Raw genomic sequence first — 16,584 nt, 5'->3', positions numbered from 1 at the left:
GAGGGAGATACCTGAGAGAGAACTGATTACAGCGGAACCTGGATGGCCCCTTGCCAGGAACACAGTAAGATGGATTCAAGCATCCCATGGGGGTGGGGACAGGGGTGGGGCTGGAGAGAAGGTTTTTAAGATCCCTTCTAACACTGAGCACGCACTATTCTATTATTTGTCTATTTCTATTTCGCTAAAGGGCTAACTCTGCCTTGCTGTAATTTCTTAAACCAAATGAGATCATTAAGGCACTTCTATATTACTATTTTATAAAGACAAATATGCATCGTGGAAACAACCAAGCAGTGCGTATTTCTGAGCCCCAGCTTAGAGAGTGAGAAGTTTAAAGATATAGCCACATACTGCTGATGATATAATGATCATGATTACTGCAGGTCTGAAGTAATTAAGGTGCTGATATTTGCGAAAAGCTTTGTCTGGTCGGCAGGGATGCAGAACAACTTGAACTTGTATATATTGCTGGTAGGAATGCAAAAGTGTTTTAGAGTTTAGTGTTTAGTTTAGTGTTTCTAAAAGCTGTTTTAGAAAACATCTGGGCAGTTTCTTATTCATTTAAACATACACTCTCCAAATGACCCAGCGATCCCACTCCCAGGTATTAATCTAAGAGAGACGAAAACTTACGTCCACACAAAGACCCATATGCAAATGTTTGTGGCAGCCTTACTCATAACGCAGAAAACTGGAAACAACCCAAATGTCCATCAGCTAGTGAATGGATAAATAAGCTGTGGTACATCCAGACAGGGAATACTACACAGTAATAAAAAGGAATGAATTACTGATAAGGAAACAATATGCATGAATTTCAAAAGCATTACACTAAGTGAAAGAAGCCAGACACAAAAGCTACATACTGTGTGATTTCATCTACTTGACATTGGAAAAGGCAGAGCTATAGGGACAAAATTCAGATTAGTGGTTGCCAGGTCCTGGAGGGGAGGGGAGGGCTTGTTTACAAAGGGGCACAAGAGAACTCTTTGGGACGATAGAAATATCCTAGATCTTGATTGTGGTGGTGGCTATGCGATATACATTTGTCAGCTCACAGAACTGTACACCTGGAAGGGTGAATTTTACTGTGTGTAAGTTATACCTCAATAAAATGGACTCGGGAAAAGCGCTGTCCTTATTTTTAATAGTTGTTTTCAGGTGGCTTGAAGGGAGATGGCATTCAATAAATGTTGAATGGATAAATGAGTGTCTATGGAAGTTTTGGTTTTCAATGAAGTCAGATTGTACAGCAGTGAAACTGGAAAAGAGTAAGTGCTCTGGTTCTCTCCAAGTTACCCTGCTCTCTGTCCGAGGAACCCGCCTGCTCCGTGACACCTCAGGAGGAACCCCCAGGATGAAGTCAGCTTTCTGAGGAAGTCTTATTCATCTGGAATTGGGACATTCATTCAGGAAACACCCAGTAGCCAACCCAATATTGAAACATGCAAATGTTGTTTGGAGGGTCTGCATGGGCAAGGTTGGGCTGCATGCACTGCACCCAGGAGAAATTCCCATTGTAGGGCAGCTGAGGATTCTAAAAATGCAAATGCCACCCCGAAGGATCGAAATCTCCTTCTGCGTTTCTAATCTAGCAATTGTCTTTTAAAATTTATTACAGAATAGATAATAAAACACCCCCCCAATTTAAACAATATACTACTACTAATTACTATAAAAGTACAGCTGGCTTTAGGAAAATATGCCAATTTGTATTTATAGACCTGTTACTTTGCAACTTTTTTTTCTCTACCAATATCACAGGATTCCTTTTTTAAATCATTTAAACCATTTTAAGCGTATGGTTCAGTAATGTTAGGTACATTCACTTTGATAGGCAACTAGTCTCCAGAACTCTATCCATCTTGCAAAATTGAAACTCTGTCCCTATGAAATAGCAACTCCCCACTCCCTGCTCTTGCCCCAGTGCCTGGTAACCACCACTCTATTTTCTGTCTCTGTGAACTTGACAACTCTAGGTACTTCATATAAGTGGGATCATATGGTATTTATCCTTTTGTGACTGGCTTATTTCACTGAACACAATGTACTCAAGGTTCATCCATGTCATGGCGTGTGTCAGGATTTCCTTCCCTTAAGGCTCCATAATATTCAACTGCATGTATATACCACATTTTCTTTATCCATTCATCCATCGATAGACACTTGGGTTGCTTCCACCTTTTGGCTCTTGTGAATAATGCTGCTGTGAACATGGGTGTACAAATATCCCTTCAAGACCCTGCTTCCAATTCTGTTGAATATCTATACATCTATATACCTCCTATATCCAGAAATGGAACTGCTGGATCACATGGTAATACTATTTCTAATTACTTGAGGAACTGCCAAGTAATGTTTTCCACAGTGGCTGCACCATTTTACATTCCTAGCAACAGTGCACAAGGGTTCCAATTTTTCCAAGTTCTTGCCAATACTTGTTGTTTTCTGCTTTTGGTTTTGTTTTGTTGAAGTTTTTTATAGTAGCCATCCTAATGGGTGTGAGGTGGCCTCTTCCTCTGGTTTGATTGGCATTTCCCTCACGATCAGTGATGTTGAGCATCTTTTCATGGGCTTATTGGCCATTTGTGTATCTTCTCTGGAGCAATGTCTATTCAGTCCTTTGCTCACTTTTAAATTGGGTTGTTTTTGTTGTTGAGTTGTAGAAGTTTTTTTTATATATTCTGGATATTAACCCCTTATTAGATATACGATTTTCAATATTTCCTCCCATTCTGTGTTTTATTCGTCTTGCTTCAAAAGGAGACTGGACCCCCTGCTTCAAGGAAGACAACTCTTTGCTGCCATTCACGTTCCAGAGCGTCTGCGGGGTGAGGCTGAGGTGAGCCTTCAGCTGAGACCACATCTTTTCTTAGCTGCCCCCCTTCCCTCTCCTATTTCGCTCACCTCCCTACAAATCCCTCCCGACAGCACTCTCCCAAGCTACCACTTGTACGAGAATTCCATCTGCTTGCAGGGAACCTGACCCAAGAGAGGGGGCTTGACTGACACATGTCAAGGGGAGAAGGCAGAGCTTGGAAAGACCAACCACACACTAGCCAGGCCCTGGCAGCTGGAAGAACGTGAGCTGATCCCACAGAGCTTCTCTGCCAATGACCACTGTCCCCAGGGTGCTCAGCCAAAGCCACCCCTCAAGGAACTGATGAAGAGACAAGACAGGAAGTGTTACTTTACCAGCCAGACAGGAAATTTAAGATATTGATTTACTTTTTTAATTTTTTTTTGCTGCACCGCACAGCTTGTGGGATCCTAGTTCCCCGACCAGGAATCCAACCCAGGCCCCTTGCAGTGGAATCACGGACTCCTAACCACTGGACCGCCAGGGAAGTCCCTGATTTGCTTTTAAAGAGAGATGATTTGCTGACTATTTGCCTATCTGCCCATGTTGCTCTACAAGACCCTCTGCCTGCCAGGCTTTTCCGGGAAGGTGGTGTGTATTTGGGATAAACCCTGAAAGATGAGATGCAGTTGGCAGAAGGTGGACGGGAATGTGTCCCTGGACAGAGGAGAGAGCTTGTGCAAAGGCCCTGAGGCAAAACCAAAACTCCCCACCACATCTACCACCACCACTAACCGGAAAAGTAGAGAGTGTCTCAGGGACCCAGAGGAAGAAGCCAGTGTGCCTGGTGCTGGTGGAGTTCCAGAAGAAGGAGGAGGGGATAAAGTTGAGAGAAAGGTAAAGGCCAGACCACGCAGGGCCTCGTAGGAAAGCCATGTGGATCTTATCTGAGATGTAATGAGAAGGTTTTAGGCATTGTGCTAAAGCAATCTGTTTCCCATTTTTAAAAGATTATTTGATTCTGGAGTCTCTCATGTTAATAGGGAAACTCCTGCAAGTTCAAAAGAAAAATTATTGACAATCGCAAGGGTAAGAGAATCACTTTTCCATGTATCCTTGAAATTGTTAAAAGCCATTTAAATTTCCAGGCTAGTACAGGAAAGGCTAAGGAGGGTAGCTGGTTTGTTTTTAAAAGTAAATTGACCAAAGTCCATAGGTATATGAAACCATTCTGAGATTTTAATTTTCTTTTTATATCCTAGCAAAGGATGAACATTAGTTGAACAATTTTTATTTGATTAGATCATTTCAGGCAGTTCTTTTATTCAGGAGCTTTATTTTGATAGCTTATATGCAAAAGGCTTTGGTGACCTTTGGCAAAAATCCTGCTAAGCTTTGAATTTGGAAATTCTGCTTTTAAAATGACAGCTACAATTTCAAAGCCTAAATTATTGTAACAGAAATCATTTCTTTAAATGAAAGGAGATAAAACGGTGCCTATGCAAATTGTATAAATTTAAAAGATAAATAATTTCCATCCAATGAATTTCCAAGTTTTCTGTTATATGTTCTCTTGAAATCCTTTTTTTTTTTTTTTCATTGGAGTATAATTGCTTTACAATGTTGTGTTAGTTTCTGCTGTACAACAAAGTGAATATAGCTAGGGATATATGTATACATATATCCCCTCCCTCTTGAGCCTCCCTCCCACCCCCCTCCCTTGAAATCTTATATAAATTGTTCATTTCTACACAACTGAAAATATTGGGACTTCCCTGGTGGCACAGTGGTTAAGAGTCCGCCTGCCAATGCAGGGGACACGGGTTGAAGACCTGGTCCGGGAAGATCCCACATGCCGCAGAGCCACTAAGCCCGTGCGCCACAACTACTGAGCCTACGCTCTAGAGCCCACGAGCCACAACCACTGAGCCCGCATCCCACAACTACTGAAGCCCGCGCACCTAGAGCCCGTGCTCCGCAACAAGAGAAGCCACCGCAATGAGAAGCCCGCGCACCGCAAGGAAGAGTAGCCCCCTCTCACCGCAACTAGAGAAAGCCCACGCGCAGCAACGAAGACCTAACGCAGCCAAAAATAAATAAATGAATAGATATAAATAAATAAATAAATAAATAAATAAATAAAGCAAATCAGTTCATAAGCAAACCTTAAATATGTAGGCAAATCTAACCATCAGAAAACTAAAAAAGTTATTAAAAAAAAAAAAACTCACACATCCAGACTTCCCTGGCAGCGCACTGGTTAAGACTCCGCGCTTCCAATACAGGGGCCGCGGGTTCAATCCCTGGTTGGGGAGCTAACATCCCACATGCCACACGGTGTGGCCAAAAAATAAAAATAAATGAATAAGTAAATAAATAGGGACTTCCCTGGTGACGCAGTGGTAAAGAGTCTGCCTGCCCATGCAGGGGACACGGGTTCGAGCCCTGGTCCAGGAAGATCTCACATGTTGCGGAGCAGCTAAGCCCTGCGCCACAACTATTGAGCCTGCGCTCTAGAGCCCGCGAGCCACAACTACTGAAGCCCACGTGCCACAACTACTGAAGCCCGCGCACCTAGAGCCCATGCTCCGCAACAAGAGAAGCCACCGCAATGAGAAGCCAGTGCATCACAACAAAGGGTAGACCCCGCTCCCCACAACTAGAGAAAGCCCGCGTGCAGCAACGAAGACCCAACGCAGCCAAAAATAAATAAACAAAATAAATTTATTGGAAAAAAAAGAAAATGTTGTATTTGTAGTTAATTTTGTATACATTTTTTTGCAGTTGACAATTTCCATAGTGAAATAATTATTTTTCCGTGTATCCCTAAAGTTGTTAAAATCTATTTTATTTTTTTAAGCATTTGAAAGATGATTATTTTATTTATTTATTTTTTTCCTTTCAACTTTTTAAAAATTCATTTTTATTGGAGTAGAGTTGCTTTACAACGTTGTGTCAGTTTCTGCTGTACAGCAGAGTGAATCAGCTGTATGTATACATATATCCTCTCTTTTTTGGATTTCCTTCCCATTTAGGTCAAAAAGCTGTTTTAATTTCCAGGATTTTCTTTCTTCAAAGTTGACTCTGGCTGTTTTGCGGAGACTATGTTAAGCACGGGCAGCAGTGGAAACGAAGCCAGTAAGGAGGTCACTGGGCACATACAGGCGAGGCGTGCGGGTGACTCAGAACAAACACTGTGTGGCGAGAGGCCGGGGCTGAGATGTACGTAGAAACAGCAGGCCCTGCCGATGCCTCGGGCGTGGGCGGTGAGCCTGAGGGAGGGATCCTGGCTGGTGGCCACGTTTCCAGCTTGAGCAGATGCCTGAACAGTGCCACCAGTTACTGAGATGCGGAGACTGCGAGAGGCACTGGTTTACCAGGGCTGAAGGAATCCAGAGTTGCCCTTAGGACACATCACCTTTAAAGCAAAACATGCCTCCCAGCGGGGTCGTCAAATGGGCAGTTAGATGGAGGGGTCGGCAGGCTGGAGCGGTCTGAGGAATCCTTTTCGGAACGCTTAGCGTGTAAGTCATGAGACAGGAGGGGGTCATGCGGGGAGAAAGGGCAGAGGAGAGGAGAGAGCCTAGAGCCGCGCTGGAAGCCAGCATTTAGGAGGCACGCATGTGTCTAAGGGAAACAGGGAGGAGCCTGCAATCGATTCTGCAGAACAGCAAGAGAAACAGGAGCACAACTCAGAAAAGTGCGGCATCAGAGGAGCCGGGAGAAGAACGTGTTTGAAGATGAGGACGCGGGTAGGGAAGACAGATGCAAAGGTCAAGCAAGACAAAAGCAGAGAAAGTATCCCCTGGATTGGTCATCTGGAGAGTTCAGCGGCTCTGACAAGGACAGAAGCAAGGCTGGAGTGGGCTTGAGGAGTGAATGGCTGAGAGGAAGTCACACCGTGGGCAGCTCTCAAGAAGTTTTGCTCAAACGAGGGCAAAAGTGTCGGGGGGAGGGGCGGGTAGCAGAGAAACGTGTCATCGGTAGCAGCAAGAGGACGCAGGATAAACCAGCGATGAGCTGATAGATGTTTAACAAAACCCCCTTTGGAAACCGAAACCTTCATTTGTATCGGTATAAATACTCTCTGCACAGCCAATTCCAAGTCACCAAGACAATGTCAAAGAGTTTGCAGAATCCCTGAAAATAGAACAACTGGCTCTGAGGAATGAGGGCGACCCATCTCCAGCATAAACCGTACTGGGAGTGGTCCTGAGGAGGAGAAAGAGAGCATTGCTTCAGGACAAAAGGGAGGTGAGACGGCGAGGGGTGGGGTGAGTTGGGGGAAGGATGACAAAATTCCGATTAGGAGGGAAGCCCCTTCCAAGTGCACGCCCAGGGGATGCTAGTGCAGGTGGAGTTAAAGGACCCTGTGGTGGCGTTTGAACAGGGGCAGAAGGACAGGGAGGGGTGATGGGTGACAGGGATGTAGGATTAGAGCCCAGAGGAAATATGGTGACCTAATCCAGGGGTGGGTGGCTGTTCCCCAGACTCTTGGTCTGTTGAGGGATCAGGGTCTGAGAGGCCAGCGTCGTGGATGTGTCATCTCCACAAAGGTTGAAAGAGGCCAAAAATGCTGCACGAGTTGAGTGGCCAGGCAGAGAGGCAGCCGGGAGTTAAAGCCTTCAGGATGTGAGGGGCGTGTGTGTGTGTGTGTGTGTGTGTGTGTGTGTGTGTGTGGAGTGGGGTGGTTTTCTGGAAGTCTGTGCATGACGGACACCAGGAGGAAGAGGAGGTGGCGTGGAGGAGGTGCAGGGATTTACGCAGCAGAGAGGGAGAGACGTGGTCTGCACGTAGCACTCGTGACCCGGGAAAACACAGCTCTTGCTTGTGGTCCTGAGGTCCGAGAGGTGAGAGAGGGAAACAGCCCCAGTTGCTAGGGCTGTACTGGAACGTTCTCAGGTGCTTGTGAAGGAGCGGGGCGGGGCTGAGGGGTCTGCTGATGGCAAAGTGGAGGGTCCTCCGCGGCGGTAGAAGCTTGGAGAGGAGGCCTGGCTGGGGACTGGGTCTGATGGGGGGGTGCGCAGAGCAGTCTGCGGGTGTGATTCTGGGTGAGCAGAGGCTTGGGTTTCTGGCAGCGGCTGTGGTTAAGAGTGGGTTTGACTCACACGCCTTTGTCTGGGTACCACAAATTCCACACCAGTATACCTCCAACATTATCAACAAGACGCCAGACTTGAGATCCTGTGAGGTATTACCTGAGTTAACCTCTAAGCAGACTGAAACTCTCTCACATTATCATTCAGCATCCCCCAGTCACTGAGCCCTTAATTCCTTCACTTCGGACCTCCTGGGTTCTTGTCCAGATTCCTGGCACCCAGTTCAGATTTCTGGGCCGAAGACATTCCTGCCTTAGAGAGTTTTTCTCTCTGAAATTTCATTTCAAATATCTTTTGTATGTCCTCTTTAGCTTTCTTCTCCTAAAGCTGTCCATTTGTGATCCATAAGACTGTTTCTTTTATAGCATTTGTTTTCCCTTAGTTGTCAGATTAACTCAAAACATACTACTTCCAAGGGGGTTTTCTTTGATTCCTCCAACTTTTCTCCTAAACAAAAGGGAGGTTTAAAAACATTAGCTAATCGAAACCCTTCTACACTGTTGGTGGGAATGTAAATTGGTACAACCGCTATGGAGAACAGTATGGAGGTTCCTTCAAAAACTAAATATAGAACTACCATATGATCCAGCAATCCCACTCCTAGGCATATATCTGGAGAAAACCATAATTTGAAAAGATACATGCACCCCTATGTTCACTGCAGCACTATTTACAATAGCCAAGACATGGAAGCAACCTAAATGTCCATCAACAGAGGAATGGCTACAAACAACAAATGCTGGAGAGGGTGTGGAGAAAAGGGAACCCTCTTGCACTGTTGGTGGGAATGTAAATTGATACAGCCACTATGGAGAACAGTATGGAGGTTCCTTAAAAAACTAAAAATAGATTTACCATATGATCCAGCAATCCCACTACTGGGCGTATACCCAGAGAAAACCATAATTCAAAAAGACACATGCACCCCAATGTTCATTGCAGCACTATTTACAATAGCCAGGACATGGAAGCAACCTTAATGCCCATCGACAGACGAATGGATAAAGAAGATGTGGTACATATATACAATGGAATATTACCCAGCCATAAAAAGGAACGAAATTGAGTCATTTGTTGAGACGTGGATGGATCTAGAGACTGTCATACAGAGTGAAGTAAGTCAAAAAGAGAAAAACAAATATCGTATATTAACGCATGTATGTGGAAACTAGAAAAATGGTACAGATGAGCCGGTTTGCAGGGCAGAAGTTGAGACGCAGCTGTAGAGAACAGACATATGGACACCAAGCGGGGAAAACTGCAGTGAGGTGGGGATGGTGGTGTGCTGAATTGGGCGATTGGGATTGACATGTATACACTGATGTGTATAAAATTGATGACTAGTAAGAACCTGCAGTATAAAAAAACAAACAAACAAAACAACGAATACTAAACTTTCATTGGGTTACTTGTATGGAAATATGTTAATATAAATGTTTCAGACATTACGTGAAATTTCTAAAAATCTTATATGTTCTGGTATGATGTTATAAGTCATAATTCTAGTTATTACTTTAAAATGTATATCTCAGAAATAACTAAATTTCCTTGTCAATTGCACTATTATGAACTTTCATCAAATCTTTAACTGTGGTCATTTTTAAGTCTTTTGTCATTTACAGACAGTTCTGGGTGTACTCTGATGCTTTTGCAAATATGTTCCTATAAAAGGGGTTCATCTTCAAGGAATTCATAGAAAAGACTCTGACAAGTACAGGTTTCTGGTAACTGTACTGCTGAACTGAATGAATAAGCATTTTCAGAACTCTAATGAAAAACTGATGAACTCATAAAAGTGCTAACAAAAGATCAAGATGAAAAAAAAATTAATTACATGGGACTGAGTGAACTGATGAGGATGATTATAATTTTTGTGACTTTGTTTGAATTAAAAAAAAAAATCCCACAAGGACTCAGAGGCAAAGAATATACAAATCAATTTTCACTGCAAAGGAGCTGTTACAGTGGAGGATCACTGGACTGAATGTCAATATTATGACATAGTATGAGTGTGTTTCGTGTTTGGTAATTGCAATCATTGTTGCTTTTGTTGTGGTCATCCATTTACAATGCTTGGTGTCAGTTTATTTATCTCTTGTAAAAATAAAATACAGTGTGTGTGTGTGAAAAACAAAACAAAACAAAACCTTCTTGATACTTTTTAAGCTTCCTTTCTGCTTATTATATAGTTATATTCATTGAAATATATATTTCTACTAGGCTTAATACCTGTTACTTGCTGGATAAAAATATGAATGAGCACAATAATGAAATTCTTTTACACTTATTATTTCACTGTCTGCTTTGTACCAGTTTTCATTGAAATACTTGTCTATATATATTGTGGCTACCTATACATTCACATTTATTGCATTTTGTTGCTTGTTATGCATTTTTACTGATATATCTTCTCTGTCTGTATGTATTGGCTAGGAATTCATTCAAAATCACCTTCTATCGTGTTTTTTGGTTAATAGTATTCACTAAAATAGAGTGGGCAAAATTCACTTTCATAATATTGCATGTATGGTACAGAATGTCATTTGTTAGTAAATTCATTATGCTTTGATACTTGCCAAATAAAATAAAATAAAATAAACTTTGCCATGAAAAAAAAAACAAAAAAAACCAGAGGAATGGATAAAGAAGATGTGGTACATATATACAATGGAATATTACTCAGCCATAAAAAAGAATGAAATAATGCCATTGACAGCAACATAGATGGACCTAGAGATTATTATACAAAGTGAAGTAAGTCAGACAGGGAAAGACAAATATCATATGATATCACTTATATGTGGAATCTAAAAGTATGATACAAATGAACTTATTTACAAAACAGAAACACTCACAGACATAGAAAACAAACTTATGGTTACCAAAGAGGAAGGGGGGGGGGAGTGGGAGGGATAAATTAGGAGTTTGGGATTGACATATACACACTACTATATATAAAATAGACCATCAACAAGGACCTACTGTATAGGCACAGGGAACTCTACTCAATATTCTGTAATAACCTATATGGGAAAAGAATCTGAAAAAGAATGGATATATGTATATGTATAACTGAATCACTTTGCTGTACACCTGAAACTAATACAACATTGTAAATCAACTATATTCCAATATAGAATAAAAATTAAATTAAAAAAAAAACCCCAAAACGAAACATTAACCAATCAAATCTTCTTGATTCATGTACTGGTATGAGTCGGAACACATCTAGCAGTAGTCCTGCTGTTTCTATAAGTCTTTTGAAAGAGTATCATAGGGAATACATCCACCACAAGTATTTTTCTGACTTAGAAGATTCTTTTTTTTTTTTTTTTGGGCAGTGCCATGCAGCTTGTGGGATTTTAGTTCCCCGACCAGGGATTGAACCCGGGCCCTCGCCTGTGAGAGCGCTGAGTCCTAACCACTGGACCACCAGGGAATCCCGGGACTTAGAAGACTCTTAGTAGTCAACCAAATACGATAATGCAATCTGTTTGTTGCACTAATATAATTGGTAACACAGCTGCCAACTCCTATTTCAGAGGAAAAAATATATTATGTTGAAGACAGGATTTTAAATGCTCAATTTTATAACCTGGAATTTTCCATCTTTACAACCTAGCCTCTAGAAACAAGAGAAACACTATCTTGGGTTCCTGTTTTCCAGGGTGGTGGCATTTAGTGGAGTAATAATACAAATGAGAAATTCAAAAGGTTACAGGAACAGCCAATAGAAAAGATGAGTCAGTTTGGTGTGGGTGTCACTAGCAGTAACTTTTAGTATTTTTTCCTTCAACACAGAGAGTCCTCTGATGAAATTCTCCATGTGCTTTAGAATTTTCTTTAAAAAAGCACACCAGGTCCTCAACCATGCTGTAAAAGGTGTCCAACAATTAGAGAATAATCATTTCAAATAACATGACCATGGGCATGGCTACTTCCTGACCCCACGTAACCATGTTCAGAAATCTCTAAGAGCCTGAAAGATAAGGTATTTCTGGCTGTGGTGGACAGATGCCCTTGTTCTGATAATGTTTGAGGTCCACAATCTAAGCCTGTTTTGAAGATCCATTTTTCTATTTACATTTACTGAGTGTCTGCACCATCAATGTTCTGGGGGAAGCGTTAATCCACGTAAATAAGTTACAAGCAGTTGTAATGCAAAGCACATGTGATGAGATAGAAGGAAGACCCCAAAACACTCTGGGGGCTTAGAGAAAGGGGCATTATTTCCTGCCAGGGAACAAGAGAAGAAAGCTTAGAGGCAGTGGCATTTGAATGATGTGTCACAGGAATAGTGAGTTTGTTTGTTTAATTTTTGTTTTATACTGGAGTGTAGTTGATTAACAATGCTGCATTAGTGTCAGGTGTACAGCAAGTTATTCAGTTATACCTATACATATATCTGTCCTTTTTCAAATTCTTCTCCCATGTAGGTTATTACAGAGTATTGAGCAGAGTTCCCTGTGCTATACAGTAGGTCCTTGTTGGCTGTCTATTTTACATATAGCGGTGTGCACATGTCAATCCCAAAAGAGGTGATGGGAAGAGCAGCCAAGGCAGAGGAATTAGGAGAGCAAAGATGCGTGGCATGTTTGGGAAATGCCAAGTAGACTGGTTTGGGGAGAACACAGGACACAAAAAGAATAAAAATTAGTTTATGGCCAGACTCATATGGATACCAGGCTAAGAAATATGGTCTCCACGGGAAAGGCAATGGGGAGCTATTTTAAGCTGAGAGCACGTGGTGCTCCTGGAAGTTAAATCTCCCAGCACGTGTCAGATGATTTGGAAAAGCGGAGATTGGTGCAGAGCTGACAGCTAAGACACTGCATGCATCCCATGTTTAAGATCTTTTCTATTATTATTTCACTGTTATTATCTTTCACAGTCATGTATTCGACGCCTACCATGTGCCAGGCACACTCGTCAAGCCTTGAAGATACACAAGTGATCAAGACAGAATGTAAGGAAGGATAATCTCAGATAACAAGCAAGAGTAAGGAGGAAAACTTCAGATGAATAAACTGTACTATGAAAATCAAACAAGGTATCCTTCCTTTCCAGGAACAGGGTGGGATAGGTTACTTGAAAGAGCCCCCCCACGGAAAACAACTAAAACTGCTGGGTGAAGTACATTTTTAAGTAACCTTCTTAAAAGCTCAGATACAATAGTAAGGAATTTACTAGGTTGAAATCTGTAGGAAAGAGGAGCCTGGAGAATTCAGTGAATCTTGCAGCTGCTTTTGCCCCGAGGACAAATGCAATCCATGAGAACTTGAATTTGGGGTTTGGTGGCCTAGAGGGGTAGAAGGGAAAATCCTAGCTCCTCAAACTGGGGGACTGGTAATGTGGCATCCTCGGCACACCAAGCTGGAATTAAGATATGAGTCAGTGTAAGGCTCAGCCAGGAGTGAGGCTTCCCACCCCCATGATCTGAGACCTCATCTCTGCCAAAACCCTGCAGGACTTAGTCCCTTCTCAAATACGCAATTAACTTTTTCTAGAAAGTTCTTCTGAACCATGAAGATCACGAAGACTATCTGAAGTGCACTACCAAGTTTCAGTTATTCAAATTCTCGTGTCTATTCAGAGCACTTTGTGGACAGTGAAACAGAGTAGAACTGTGTGGGGCTCCTGGGCACAAAAGTCTTTTTGTGTCCCCCATTTTCTTGTTTGCAGGAAACAGGCTTCATTCAGCCTCCCTGAGGGTAGGTTCAAACAGTTGCTAATCAGAGAAGGGAGGGGATTCGAGGAGCAGTCAAGAGACAATAGTGCAGCCTTGGGGCAGGGTCCCTCTTCCCCCTCAAGTGATACACAGAACAATATCTTTGAGTTATTTTGCAGATACTGAAACCCCCTCCAGGTGAAAGAAGTTAACTGTCTACTGCCCACAAGCACGTGACCCCAGACCGGTCGGAACCTGAAGGATGGCGACGCAGACTCCCACTAAGGTCACCACCGACCACTCAGAATGTCCAGGAGCTGATCACGCCCTCTTTGAACCATTACTATAAAACTCCTCACTAATCCCTCCCCGTTGGGACACACAGTTTTGAAGGCATTAGCCCACTGTGGCCCCCTTTGCCTGGCAAAGCAATAAAGCTATTCTTTTCTACTTCACCCAAAACTCTGTCTCAGAGTCAACTCGGTACCAGGGTACAGAGGCCGGATTTTGGCTACAATAGGCAGGAGAAAAATCCACTGGAGACATTTGGTTTCCCGCCCAGCATGTAAGGCTTAGAAGACGCTACTCCATCCTAACAAGTAAAAAACCGAACACACCGAAAAATCAACTGCTCTGCTTAAATCTGAAAGAGAAGAGAGAATACAGGCAAACCGCTACACTCCCCAAATTGGAAAGACACACAGGCAGACACAGAGAATCACAACTTACCGAGCAGAAATCCCTCAGCAGACACCTCCTGGGGGACCCGCGCTGGGGTGGAAAACCTGAGCTGTAATGTACGAGCTGCTGGCGCTTCGGTGAAGACCAGTCTGAGGGATGAAAACTCCTGGGACACCCACTCATCCGGGGGCGCCACGCATTGGGGAGTTTTAGCCCCCAGAGCTCTACGCGGTTCTCCTGGTGAATAGCAGAGAAAAGTCCCCCCCACTGCTTCTAGCAGGAGGAGGGGGAAAGGAATCCTGTTGAAATTCACCCGAGCCCTCTGTTCTTTTTAACAAGGCCTGCCCTCAGGGGAAACTAGGTAACAAGAGCCTGGCCTGCTGGGCTGGGATCACAGCCTAACCAACCTGGGGAAGGGAAATACCCACCTCCAGCCCTCTTGAGCGATAAAACTGAGAAGCACCTGTGAAGTTCACACGCTAGAGCCACAGCCTCAGAAAAGTCGACTGGAAAATGCATCTTCCTGGTCATGAAGAGAGAACCAAGTCCCCCCATTAGAGTCTGCAGCGATCACGGAATTGGGTTGGGAGTCGGGTGGGAATGAGCAGTCGATCTTTACATGATATGAAAGCCAAAGCCAGGAAGTGAAACCAGCAACCCCACTGCGCTGTCCCGAAGGACGTGTGGTGGTAAATCAAACGAGAAACTTAACACCGCGGACCTAGCACCGCGGCACCGTCCAGACCTGGGGGCAGCGCCTTCCTTCTGGGCGTGACCAGGCAGCGCAGCATCACGAGAGGCGGCCAGACTGGAGGGGTGGCCTTCGTTGTGGTCACGGAGGACGATTCCCACCCGCCCAACCCCCCGCCACATTTATTCGTGGCGGAACATCACCACACCTTCAGCACAGGCAGAGAGAATCAAGGGTCCTGTCAGATACTTTTCCACCTGCTGGTTGTTAGCTACTTAATAAAGTGGAGGAGAAAAGCAGTTACTGGGCCTATTTTCTGATGAGCTATTCAGTGCATTAACTTACTGGCGGCCAGCGCAGCTACACATTACAAATGTTTACACTGTTTTCTCAATTTAGCCTTTCTAATTTGCGAATAGATAAAAGGATTTTAAAAACTGGCTGTTACATAATAGTAAAATTGGTTGGCACTTGTTAGATATTAAAATATCTTGTTAGATATTTTACACTTAGTAAGCATTACAAAAAACAAAACAAAAAACCCACACTCTGCAAGGGGCATATCATTTTGTCCACTGTATAAAAGAAACTCAGTGGGGGAAAGGGGGCTTCATGTGATCCTTGTAGAACACCCCGTCTTCCTAACAGCACCCTCCTCGTTCTCTAGTGTAATTGTTGTAATTAAGGTCCATCTCCCCTGCACACGGTAAACTCCATGAGTCCAGGAACTGTGTGAGACTTGTTTACACCTGCGCACGCAGGGTTAAGCGAGGTATATACGTATCAGGTGTTCGGTAAACATTGGTTGAATGGAAGAACGAATGAAGAAAAGGAAATTGAGTCCAAGGAAACAATTTGGGGGGGTAGAGATAGTTTGGTAAAGTCCTTTTTTGGGGGGAAACATCCTGGCACAATCCCTTAGCATCTTCGGGAGGTTGTAAACTGCTGCTAATGGAAGCAGATCTGAAGGGCACCAAGTGCCCTCGGTTATACTAACTCACAAGTTCATGGAACAAAATTTGCTTTAGGGTTGAGGACCTCCTGGTGGCCTCCCTCTTTCTCTTTGGTCCCAGGCACTCTGGACATCAGTGCAGACACGGCCAAGTCCAAGAACCACAGCATGCACAGCCCATCCTGGAAATGGCCCAGAAGCAGCATCGAGAAACCCCAACCACGAAGATGTGAACCTCTTAAGGGGCTGGGCGCCAAGTTCCTGAGGAACACACGCTTTGCCGAGAAACACAGCAAGACGGGCCTGAGGAAGATGCAGGCCAACAACGCCAAGGCCATGAGGGCAGGCGCTGAGGCGGTCAGGCCCTTGTAAAGCCCAAGGAGGCCAAGCCCAAGATCCCAAAGGGCATCAACCACAAGCTCAATCAACTTACCTACCTTGCCCACCCCAAGCTCAGGAAGCACGCTTGTGCCTGCGTCGGGGCTCAGGCTCTGCTGGCAAAGTGCAAGACCAAGGCTCAAACCAAGACCCGACTGACTGCAGCTCCAGCTCCGGCTCCTGTTCCAGCTCCAGCCCCAGCTCCCAAAGGTGTCCAGTGCCCTACAAAGGCTCAGAGCACAGGTCTTTTCTGCCACTGTGAGCATGGAAGGACTGGTTTGATCCCTGGGCTGCTGAGGAGGCTGGTCTCCT

General features: G+C 43.9%; 1 long non-coding RNA gene across 1 annotated transcript; it reads left to right on the top strand.

The window, feature by feature from the left end:
* The first annotated feature begins 6,979 nt into the window (after positions 1–6,979).
* On the top strand, positions 6,980–10,048 carry LOC309647902. The gene is made up of 2 exons (XR_014256381.1): positions 6,980–7,057; positions 9,525–10,048. It is a non-coding gene; the product is annotated as an uncharacterized lncRNA (long non-coding RNA).
* Positions 10,049–16,584: the final 6,536 nt, after the last annotated feature.

This window comes from Balaenoptera physalus (genome assembly GCF_965194825.1).
Source record: "Balaenoptera physalus genome assembly, chromosome: 18".
Classification (NCBI taxonomy): domain Eukaryota; kingdom Metazoa; phylum Chordata; class Mammalia; order Artiodactyla; family Balaenopteridae; genus Balaenoptera; species Balaenoptera physalus.
Note: the sequence above shows the minus strand (reverse complement) of the source record. Positions and strands in the feature narration are given on the sequence as shown.